Source organism: Bubalus bubalis, chromosome 20 (assembly GCF_019923935.1).
Source record: "Bubalus bubalis isolate 160015118507 breed Murrah chromosome 20, NDDB_SH_1, whole genome shotgun sequence".
Lineage (NCBI taxonomy): Eukaryota > Metazoa > Chordata > Mammalia > Artiodactyla > Bovidae > Bubalus > Bubalus bubalis.
The window spans coordinates 1278833-1290925 of NC_059176.1; positions in this window are offsets into that span (position 1 = coordinate 1278833).

A 12093-nucleotide genomic window follows, 5' to 3' on the forward strand; every position below is an offset into this window, starting at 1 on the left:
ACTTGAAACCAAGAGTGCTTCTAACGGATACACCAGCCATACATTCATCCAACTGTCCATTCATGTATCTGTGAAAATCAGTAAAGCAAAGCTCACTCAAATGGAACTAAGAGGCCAGAAGGAGGCGCTCTCACACACGTACCGCTCAGTACAGGTACCACAGCAACACAATTCAGACAGGAAGACGGGTCCCTACATCCCCAGCAGGAAGTGACATTGTTTTATTATCAGGAGGAGGAAGAAAGATTTTTTCCTTGCCTGGCAACAGCTCACTCAATAAGAGACAGTCACAATTTGGCCAATGAAAACCCACTATAGTCTGATCTCCTAGTTTCATCAACAGACTTTGTGTTTATAACAGCCCCTCCCAACTTCCTTTCTCCTCTATAAAAGAGTTTCCTCTCTTTGGCTTTGCCACAATTTCATATGGTTTGCCATAGTTGCAAGTCTAGAATTTCAATCCTTTACGGCTCCAGAATAAACTTGCTTTGCTGGTAAAAATAACTATTTCATTATTTTTGGTTAACAGGTCCAACTGTCCATCCATCTCCCTAGTGTCAACTACAAACGGGCACTTGCCAAGAGCATTTGCCAGTGACTTAACAACAAGGGCATTTGCCATCTGAAAATGGCAGCCCACTCCAGTACTCTCGCCTGGAAAATCCCATGGATGGAGGAGCCTGGTAGGCTACAGTCCATGGAGTCACAGAGTCGGACACGACTGAACGACTTCAGTTTCTGTGGAGATTGAACCCTGTGTGGCTGCACATCCCCACCCCCTCGAGGAGAATTCAGGGTGGAGAGAGGCACTCTGTACTCCAGGGAAACTGGTGGAACAGGTCTTTAGATAGTTAGATATTTTCAGTAACTGATTCCATGATCCCAATCCTTGCACTTCTTCTTATCTAGAAAATCACTAAATCCCTTCATGGTGACATCAGCTCCTCGTGACTAGCAGAAAACCTTTGTAAAGTAAGCACTTGATTGCGCTGAACTCCCCCTTTGCTGAAGTCTTATACACTGACCTTCCTCCCACTGCCTCTTTGGAGCAGTCTCTCAGAGCTATCTCCCAGAGAGGTGCTGTCTCCTGGACTGCAGTCTGCATTTTGCCCCCCAAAAAAACTTAACTCGCAACTCTCACCTTGTGTGTCTTTCTGGTCAACACTGACTTTTACAGGGAAAGTGTGCACGGATTTACAGTGGTTTTAAGGAAATGAGGGACATTTTAAGTTTACTTGGAGACTTGGAATAAAGCAGAGAGGAGGCACGGAAACCAATTGGAAGACAGAAGTGGGGATGGAAATGGAGTTATTCCAGTCCTCTGTAGCAAGTTGTTTACTGTTAGAAGAAGGATTAGGGAAATGCAAAGTTTTGAAGGCTTCCTAGATTTATACAAAACCAAGCTGTCCAGTGGGGATACCACTTACACTATAGTCCTCTAAAGTAGTGGAGCTTTTTCTCCTAGAATTCACTTATCTCAGGCTTTGGAGATGGGTCAGAATTCCCCTCCATCCCCCTGCTGCCTCCAACGTTCCTCTGTGCCCTGGAGAGACACCCACCCATGGAGCTCCCTGCTGTCTGGCCCCATCACCCTCTTCTACCCAACCTCCTTGGTGAGCTCAGGGGTGAGCCTGGTTTCAGACAAAACCAAGATGTCTCCCCAAAGCCCAGTCCAGTCAGGCAGTGGAAGGGTTTCTAATTAGAGAGACTTGAACCTGGAAGACACACTGACTGCCTTGCTGAGGGTCAGTTCCGAGCCGCCCTGGCCTTGTGCCCCAGGGCTGAGCAAGGACCATCAGGACTGAAACTGTTTACCTTAGGCGGACTCAAACCCAGCCAAAACCCAGTCCGGGACTCTAACCCACCGACTCAATGGACATGAGTTTGAGCAGGCTCTGGGAGATGGTGAAAGACAGGGAAGCCTGGCGTGCTGCAGTCTGTGGGGTCGCAAAGAATCGGACATGACTAAACAACAGCAACCCACGTGGCTGGGACTCAAACCCAGCCAAAACCCACAGTGTCTGGTTTTGAGACCTAATGAACCTCAGGTGTTTGATGTTTCCTCACAGAAAGAATTCAGTGTGAGACAAAGTGATAAGAAGTGGATTTCTTCAGTGAGAAACACACTCCGCAGAATGTGGGCCATCGTAGAAGGCGAGTCTAGCAGCCACCAAGTGTGGCCTGGTTAGCTTTTACGCACTGGGTAGTTTCACAGGTTAATGAGTGCGAGGATTATTCCAACTACTTTGGGGAAGGGGTGGAGATTTCCAGGAGTTGGGCCACCAACTGCTTTTTGGTCTTCTGATGGTACCTTGGAAAAGGATCTTCCCTGTAGCTCAGACAGTAAAGATTCTGCTCGCCATGCAGGAGACCTGGGTTTGATCCCTGAGTCAGGAAGCTCCCCTGGAGAGGGGAATGGCAACCCACTCCAGCATCGTTGCCTGAAGAATCCCACGGACAGAGGATCCTGGCTGACTGCAGTTCATGGGGCCTCCACGAGTCAGACGCGGCCGAGGGACTAGCACTCCTCTGGGACTGTCACGGCGCCTCTGGGGGTGTCAGCTGTACGTGCTCAGTCGCGTCCGACTCTCTGCAACCCATGGACTGAAGCCCGCCAGGCTCCTCTGTTCATGGGATTCTCCAGGCCAGAATACTGGAGTGGGTTGCCATTCCGTCCTCCAGAGGATCTTCCCGACTCAGGGATCAAACCCAGGCCTCCCACATTGCAGGCAGATTCTTTACCCTCTGAGCCACCAGGGAAGCCTGGTGTGTCATTTAGCGTGCTGACTGAGGATAAATGTCCAGTCAAAGTTGACTCGTCTGCCATCGTGGACCCGTTTGACTCTAACAGGTTTATGCTGTACCCTTGGGCTGCATCAGTCTTTCAGGGCTTGTGGCCTCCTGTTTCGGGGACCCTATGGCCGCTCCTTATTGGCAGGGTTGGAGCTGCGCAGGAGAAGCAGGAGGGCCCCACAGGGAGTGTGAAACCTGAAGAAAGCAGGCTGGGCGCCCTCCGTGGGCAGGCTTCCCCGTTTCCTTCAGTCACCCGGGACCCGGGCGCTGCCCTGCCCCTCTCGGCCTCGCGTCTCTGCCTGCTTTCCCGCAGGGTGGCCGCGGCGCGCCGGCCGAGGTCATCTCCCACGTCTCCTCGGTCTCGCCTCCAACGTGAAGCGATCCCGCAGGCACTGATGGGCACGGGGGGCAAGGCCGGCCGCCGCCCAGCCCGCAGGCGCCGCACTCCAGCGAACCGCCGAGCCTTCGCTCCCGCAGCCACGCACACCGAGCGTGCAGGACGTGCTGGGCACGGCGGGGACCCCGCGCGCAGGCCACACACCGCGGCGCCGGGCAGTGTCCGCCTGCAACGCGTCACCCGGCGCCCAGCGAGCGAGGCCGGAACCCGAAGCCACGCGGCTCGCGTTTCCGGGGGACGGGGGGAGGCGACTTCCCGGAGCGACCGGCGCGTAGTCCCACGTGACGTGCGAGCGCGCGCGGGGCGGGGCGGGGGCGCGCATGCGCGACCCGCGCCCGGCGCTTCCGGCGGAGCTGCGGGAGGGAGCTGAGGGCAGTGGGTTCGCGGTGGCCGCCGGGCCCACTTCCCGCGCCGGCTGCGCCGCGCTGTCCTTTTGGGCGAGCGGCCGCCCGGCTTTCGGCTTCTGTCGCCGCCCGTCTGGCTGCAGAGCCTCCTGGGGAGGGGGCGCGAGAAGTCGTCTCCTGTCAGCCTCCGCGGGCGGCACGGGAGGACGGGCAGGGCGTTGGTCACAGCGGCCCGGGCCCGGCGCCCGCCCCGTGAGCAGCTGCAGCGACCACCTTCCCGCCGGGGACAGCCCCTGCCGGCGCGCCTGGGCCCTGGGCTGGGCCGTGGCGCCGGGCCTCAGAGGGGAAGGGCTCGGACCATGCTGGGAGATGAGACCCGGGGTGGCGGGGATGGGCGAGGGCGCCCCGCCGGGCGTTCTGAGCCGCGGGGTCACAGTGCGGAGCAGGCTTACGCTCGGACCAGGGCCCCGGCTCTGGAGGTGGACGGAGCCCCGGTGTGCTCTGCACGCAGCTCCAGAGCCCGCTGTGGGCCGCGGGGGGAGGCAGAGAAAGGACCCAGGCGTGACTTCCAGGCGGCCGGCTTGGTCAGCAGGCTCCCCGAAGCTCTCGGGTAGTGGGGCGGGCGGGGCAGGAGCCCGGGTTTCACTCTGTGTTCCTGGAAGGCACTCAGGAGATGTGTGGGTGTCACCTGTGTGACCGGAAGGGAGCTGGCGACAGGCCGCGTCGCGTTAGGAGGCCCCAGCAAGACTCTCCACCTCGGGGGCAAAGAGGAAAGGCCCTAGGGAGGTGGCGCTGGGACGTGGGGGCCGAGGACAGGGGCGGAGAAAAGCCAGTGAGGTAGAAAGAAAACTAGGAGATGCTGAGGAGCAGGCTTTCAGAGGGTGGTCAGCTGAGAAGTCAGAGCAGGGCGACAGGGCTTGGCGACCTGCGATGTTGGTGGCCTGTTGGGAGAGAAACTTATTGGAGAGGATTGCAGAAGAAAGAACTCTGCCCCTTGAACTAGAGGAGCTGATGCTCGAGTTGGCATGTAGATGGACAAGCTAAAGAACCCCCCGCCAAAGGAACCCAGAAAAAAAGAAACGGGAGCAGCTCTCCCCGCCAGAGATCAAAACACGTCTCAAGGCCTACTGAGTCCAGCGCAGAACTGGGCGGCAGGGACTTGGGGGAGCGGTGGAAGGGGACAGGCCTGGACGCACGTGGGGCTTTGGGGGCCACTCTCCAGTCAGCGAAGGTGCAGGTGGACACTTGAATAGTGTTGCTCATCCGAATAATGAGAATGTCAGGTCCTCAGTGTGACCACGTACCAGTTGAAACGAAAGCATCAAACAAAGAGACGAAAGAAGTGAAACTAAGTGCGCTAGAAAGAACCGGGTGAACTGTCCGCTGGAGTGCAGATACCCCTGGGGGCGTGGCCGGGGGTGGGAGTGAGCGCCCGAAGGAGGGGACCGTGCCCTGCAACAGGAGAAACGTAACAGACGAGGGGGAACCTCCTGTAAGTCCCAGAGGCTGCCGCCATGCCGGGCTGCCAAGGTGGAGGGGAAGCAGGTGCAGGGCGAGGGGAGGGGCCGCCCCCAGGAGGCATTTTGACCCCTGACTGGATCCCGGGCGCTTTCCCCCACTGCGGATGTACACCAAATACCTCCTGTGCAGAAGGACGCAAGGTCAAGGTTAACTAGCCAGGGCGCTGCTTATAACAGCAGAAGTGGTAACCAGCCAGGTGTCTAGGGGACCAAATACTTGTCAGGACAGTCACACCAGGGAACACTGCAGCCCTCAACAACGGGGTCAGGAAATCTTCTATGTGCTGACGGGAGAGGGTCTCCACGGTCCGTTTTTTTAAGTGAAAAAAAAGCAACATGCAGAACATCGTGTATGGTATGCCACATTTTGGGGTGACGATGGGGGAGAGAATATTTGCCTGTATTTATAAAAGGACACATTAGAGAATACACTAGAAGTGAATCATGGCGGAGGTAAAGACAGGGTGTGGATGTGAGGGTTGTACCATAAAGAAAGCTGAGCATCAAGTAAGGAGATCAAACCAGTCAATCCTAAAGGAAATCAGTCCTGAATATTCATTGGAAGGACTGATGCTGAAGCTGAAGCTCCAATACGTTGGCCACCTGATGTGAAAGTGAAACTTGCTCAGTCGTGTCTTACTTTGTGACCCCATGGACTATACAGCCCATAGAATTCTCCAGGCCAGAATACTGGAGTGGGTAGCTGTTTCCTTCTCCAGAGGATCTTCCCAACCCAGAGATCAGAACCCAGGTCTCCTGCATTGCAGGTGGATTCTTTACCAGCTGAGCCACCAGGGAAGCCCATGAATATTGGAGTGAGTAGCCGATCCCTTCTCCAGCGGATCTTCCTTACCCAGGAATCGAACCGGGGTCTCCTGCATTGCAGACGGATTCTTTACCAGCTGAACTGAGCTGACTTACTGGAAAAGATCGTGATGCTGGCAAGGATTGAGGGCAGGAGGAGAAGGGGGTGACAGAGGATGAGATGGTTGGATGGCATCAGCGACTCAATGGACATGAGTTTGAGCAAACTGGGAGATAGTGAAGGACAGGGAAGCCTGATGTGCCGCAGTCCATGGGGTCACAAAGAGTCAGACACGGCTTAGCAACCGAACAGCAACAAAGATGGGGTACAGAGCGGGCAGGGAATTTACGTCCGGGGAGCACTCCAATGTGTGTCTTTTAATGATAAAGAAGGAAACACAATAGTTCGGGGGAAAAGGAAATAGAAGGTACACAGAACTAACCAGTCATGAAAAGTGGAAGGAGGTGTGGGATAAAGAAGTTTACGTTTTAATTAATGTTTGATCTAGGAACAAATGATTGGTAAGGTGATTAAAAATTTAAAAAGGTTCTCCACTTCCCACATGTGCAAAGTCACTTCAGTCGTGTCTAACTCTTTCTACCCGGTGGACTGTAGCCCACCAGGCTCCTCTGTCTGTGGGATTCTCCAGGCAGGAATACTGGAGTGGGTTGCTGTTTTCTTCCCCAGGGGATCTTCCTGACCCAGGGATGGAACCCACATCTCTCAAGTCTCTTGCATTGGCAGGCGGGCTCTTTACCACTAGGGCCCCCTGGGAGGACTCCCTGACTTCCCACACCAGACACCAACTTTCAGCCATGTGAGTGATCCAAACTCCCAAGTTAGCTATTTGTCTGAGTATCCTTCCAGAGATTTTATACACGTCCCGGCGATGCTCCCGTGCACAGAAGGTGCCCTGTAGTTATACGGGGAGGGTGGTCCAGCGCCTCTCTGCACTTCCTAGGTTCACCTCTCGGTGTGGAGATCACCCTGACCCACACAGGGCGCCTCCACTCCGCAGCTGTGACGTATTCTGTCCACTGTGTGGGCCGTGGTGTCACTAACCCGGCCCCTGCCCCTGGACATCGCAGCCTTTTACAGCAGCTTGCTGCACAAACAAGGTTCTGAGGAAGACTCTCACACATCAGTCACTTGGCGCTCGTGTGCACTTATCTGTAGGGCAGATTCCTACAGCGCTTGGGTCCAGCACTCGTGCTGTCGTGGCGTGGACAGCAGTTGTCAAGTGGCCTTCCATGACAGACCCAGGCCAGCTGGCACCCTGGCCGTCCCAGGTGCCAGTGCCGCCGCCCACAGCTGCCCTGAGCAAGGGTGGTGCCAGGCTGTCAGCTTCACCAGGCTGATGTAGAATGTACCTGTGTATTGCATTTTTTCCTTTTTCCCCCCCTAAACATCTGTTTCGTGAAGTCTCAGATACAGCGGTGCGTGAACTCCCTGCCCCATCACGGGTCTCAGCGACCCGTCCTTCCACCGTTCTCTTCGTGTCCAGACCCCCAACTGCCCTTGTTTTCCCACAACTGTCTTGCAGTCTTCACAGCACGTGCGCGGAAAGACACACAAAAAAAATTGTAAATCTTGACAAACGCCTGCACCTGCATGACACACCCCCACATGAAGCTGGAAATGCCTGTCACCCGCACGTGCCCTGTGTCCTGCCCGGCCTGCCCTCCTCTGCCCAGCTGCCGTCCTGTGGCTTCCCCTGGACAGCTCTGCCTGCCCTGGAGCTCCTGGCAGGCATCGCGCACCCCATCCGCCTCCTCCCCTGGGAATGCTGACGTCCACCCACGGTGCGCCTCGCTCGCCGGTTCCCTTTGGGTCTGTTTCACCATGTGGTGTGAGTGTGCAGTGGTCACATTCACGGACGTTCAGGCCATATCTAGTTTCCAGGTAATATGGGAAAGCCACTGTGAACATTTTTTTTAAGGCTTTTAAAATTGTTAATACTTTGGCTGTGCCTCGAGGGATGTGGACTCTCGGTTGCTGAACTAGGGATTGAAGCCATGCGCTCTGCAGTGGAAGTGCCGAGTCCCACCCCCTGGCCTGACACGGAAGCCCCACTGTGAACATCTGAGTCAGGCCCCTTTGTACACTCGTGCGTCAGCTCTCCTGGGCCACGCTCTGGAGCAGCATCGCTTCCTCCAATGGTGGGCACATGTTGACCTTGGTAAGAAGCTCAGCCCGTCTTCCGTGCGGTGTGGGGGTGCTCTGGTTGCTCCACGTCTCCACCCACACTTGGTGGTGTCAGTCACCGACTTTCAGGACGGGGCGCGGTGACGGCTCACAGCGGTTTTGTGAGTTTCACGCTCTTCCACGCGCCTCTCAGCCATTTATGTGTGTGTCTTCCCTTGGGACGTGTCTGGTGTCCCTGCAGCCACAAACAGACACGTCTGGCTGGTTGCAGTGTTTGTTGTTCAAAGCTAGGCTCCTGCCCAGGCTCTGCTTCACTCGCTCTCCGGTGCCTTCCGACTGTTACTCTAAACACACCTTTTTTTTTTTTTTTTGGCCCAGAATTTCTCACTACTTTCCATGGGGGTAGGGGATGACATATTAAAAAGTAGACACATCACTTTGTCAACAAAGGTCTGTCTAGTCCAAACTGTGGTTTTTCCAGTAGTCATGTATGGATGTGAGAGTTGGGCTACAAAGAAAGCTGAGTGCCGAAGAATTGCTGCTTTTGAGCTGCGGTGTTGGAGAAGACTCTTGAGAGTCCCTTGGACTGCAAGGAGATCCAACCAGTCCATCCTAAAGCAGATCAGTCCTGAATATTCATCGGAAGGACCGATGCTGAAGCTGAAACTCTAATACTTTGGCCACCTGATGTGAAGAACTGAGTCATTGGAAAAGACCCTGATGCTGGGAAAGATTGAAGGCAGGAGGAGAAGGGGACCACAGAGGATGAGATGGTTGGATGGCATCACCGACTCAATGGACATGAATTTGAGTAAGCTCCAGGAGTTGGTGATGGACAGGGAGGCCTGGCGTGCTGCAGTCCATGGGGTCGCAGAGTCAGACACAACTGAGTGACTGAACTGAGGGGCAGTCTAGCCATGCTGCCCCAGTGCTGCAGACCGTGAGGTTCGCTGGCATCTCTCTCTCTTATGAAACGGGAGGAGGTCAGGTAGATGCTCACGAGTCCTGGAGCCATCAGCCCTGCCTTTTTGGAGGACTCCACAGTGAAGGGAACATTTACAGCTGCCCAGGTTCCAGTTTTACCCTGGGCTTTGATCAAAAAAGAGGGCCAGTGGCTCAAGGCCTGGGCAGGGGCAGTGAACAGAGAGGGGGGCAGGGGGAGGCGTGGTGAGGAGGTGACACGTTTTGTGGGTTCATACCTGCAAGCCTGAATTATTACTGCAGCCGGATCAGGCCAGGGGTGAGGGAAGGAGTCCCAGAGCAGATGCCCTTACTGGTGGTGACGGAGGCGGGGGTGGGGGCTGAGGGGGCAGGGAAGAGGCCTGGGAGCCCAGGGCAGGGTGCTGGCTGCATTTCCTGCACAAGGTTGAGTCTCGGGGGCCTTGGCACCTGGAGGGGGTGATGGAGGGGGGAGGAGGGCCAAGAGCCCAGAGGCGTGAGGAAGGGAGGGGCTTTACCTGGACGCCTGAGCCCCGAGCGGGCTGGGGTCTTGTGAGGAGTGATGGGGAAACAGGTGCCTCCATTCCTGGCCGGCTGGTGGGGGCTGATAGGAGAAAAGGTCTGTCTGCGCCCCCTGCGAGGAAGTGGAACCCGTGTGGGCCACCCTGGGGCGGGGGAGTTCAAGGGCTGTGGCCCCTGGGGAGGGTGTGGGCAGAACAGGGTTTGGCCTGTGGGCTCCTGGGGAGGGCAACGTGCCCAGAGCTGTGGCTCTGAGTGCCTTGCAGCCCGCGGCCTGTGGGCTGAAGGGCAAAACGGAAACACCAACAAACTTCACCTCCAAGAAGACTGCGGTGGCTCGTCTGGATCCAGACAGGGCCAGGCTGGGGTCTGAACCTCCCTGCTCCTAGGCCAGGGTCAGCCAGCCTCCATGCCCTTCTGAAACACCAAAGGTATGGGCTGGACTGTGCCCCCAAATTCAGATCGTGCAGACCCTGACCCCAAAGCTCAAGCGTCACTGCTTTTGGAGACGGCGTCTCTGAAGAGGTGATGAGCGTGAACTGGGGTCCCAGGGTGGGCCCTCGTCCAGTCTGACTGGAGACCCTCTAAGAGGAGGTGAGGACAGAGACAGGCACAGAGGGGCGCCCACGTGAGGACACGGCATCTACACCCCACGGAGACAGGCCTCATGGGGAGCCGGGCCTGTGCTCCTGGATCCAGGATCCCAGGCTCCAGGGGTGAGTGGCGACGCCCGTGGTCCAGGCCCCCCGTGGTGCTGTGTGAGGGCAGTGCCAGCCAACCAGCAGTACCAGTAGAGACAGACGCCAGGCTGCGGTTCATGATTCACAGTGAGAAATACAGGGAATCCCAGGCAGTCCAGGGGCTAGGACTGCGGTCTCACTGCCCGGAGCCTGAGTTCAGTCCCTGGTCAGGGAACTGAGATCTCACAAGCCACATGGTAGGCACAACCAAAAAAACACACACACACATATTTGGTCTTCGTTCCTGTCTCTGGCACAGAGCCCCCGAAACCCTCAGCGTTTCCTGCGTGAAGAAACCCATCAAGCTGTCATCTGTTTCCTGTGAAGGAGGTGACTGGAGGCCCCTGAGGGTGGGGACAGCTGCCAGGAGGACCACCACGGGTGACAGCCCCGCCCCCTGACCTCTCGGGGGCGGGGAGCCAGCGATGGACTCGATCATCCACGGTCAGTGACCTAATCAATGCACCCAGGCACAAAGCCTCCAGGAAGCCCCCACAGGACCGGGTTCGGGGCGTCCCGGCTGGTCAGCCCATGGAGGTTCAGGGCGAGTGGTTCAACCAGAAGGGGCTTGGAAGCTCATACCTGCTCCTACAGCTTGCCCCAGGAACCCTCTGGCTGATCCTGAATTATATCCTTTTTCTTTATAAGCCAAGGATGTAATAAAAACTGTTTTCCTGGGGTCAGGGGAGCCTCTGCTCCATAACCCAAGTGTTAGCGGTACAGGTGACAACCCGGGCTTGGGACTAGCATCAGAATTGGGGGGGCAGAACTGTCTTGTGGGACTGAGCCCTTAAACGTGGGTCTGAGCTTTGGGTAGACAGTGTCAGAATGGGATTGAGTTGTACCACCCAGCTGGTACTGGAGCACTGCTTGTTGGAGGGGTGGGAACACCTCCCCCCCAAGACACACACGCACGCGCACACACACATGCACACACATGTATAAACAGGTACACACATGTGCACACACATGCACACCCACGCAATGCATTCATACATGCATGCACATGGGCACACACGCGCACACATTGGAATTGGCTCCAGAACCTAATTTTTGAGGCCCCAGCTGTCTGCTGAAGAAGGCAAGGAAATGGGCTTTCTCTGTACACAGATTTCTGTTCCAACTGGTGAAAACAAACCCATTTGAATCCCAACTCAGGGAGGCGAGCTCTGGTTGCCCCAGAGCCGGACTTCTCTACAGGGCTACCTGCTGGCCCAGCTGGAGCTGGGGCCGGGCAGCCTGGACATCGAGTCAGAGCAGTGGGTTTCCTCTCTGAACTGTCCCTACCGGGTCCTGGCCCTCCAACCAGCCGTCCCTGGACTCCTCCGCGGCTGCTGGGGTTTGCCCACCACCTCCCACCCTCCGCAGCCCCCCAGGGCTGGGTAAGGGCAGCTGTAGGAGGGAGGAGGCAGGTCGGGGGCATGGTGGCCCAGGAGGCCTGGGACCCAAAAGTGATGCTCCTCCAAGTGCCGGCAGGCCCCACACCCCCCGCCACGGCCAGCACCCTGGGGACGCGTTCCCCTGCTCTGGGGAGCCCTGGGGCCAAGCCCTGCGCCTTCCTCCCTGTTGGCATCGTCAGCAGCAGTGCCGCTGGCATGCCCGCTGGCCGTGCCCAGGCTCCCCTCAGCAGCTGTGTGCCACGGTGCCTGTTCCCCCGCAAGGGCTCAGAGGCGGGAGAGGATGGGACCTGGGGGCAGGTGCTGGGAGGCCAGGTGGCCGGGCCGGGTGGGGAGGGCGCAGACGTCTGTTCTTCTGAGCAGGTGGGGGGAGGCGACGGGCCGGGGGCAGCACAGGAGGGGCACAGACAGCCGCGCCCCTCCTCGGCTTGTGGCTGCTCAGCACCAGGCCCTCAGCTTGGAAACTGGGCTCGATGGGGGGGTCCTGTGGGGCC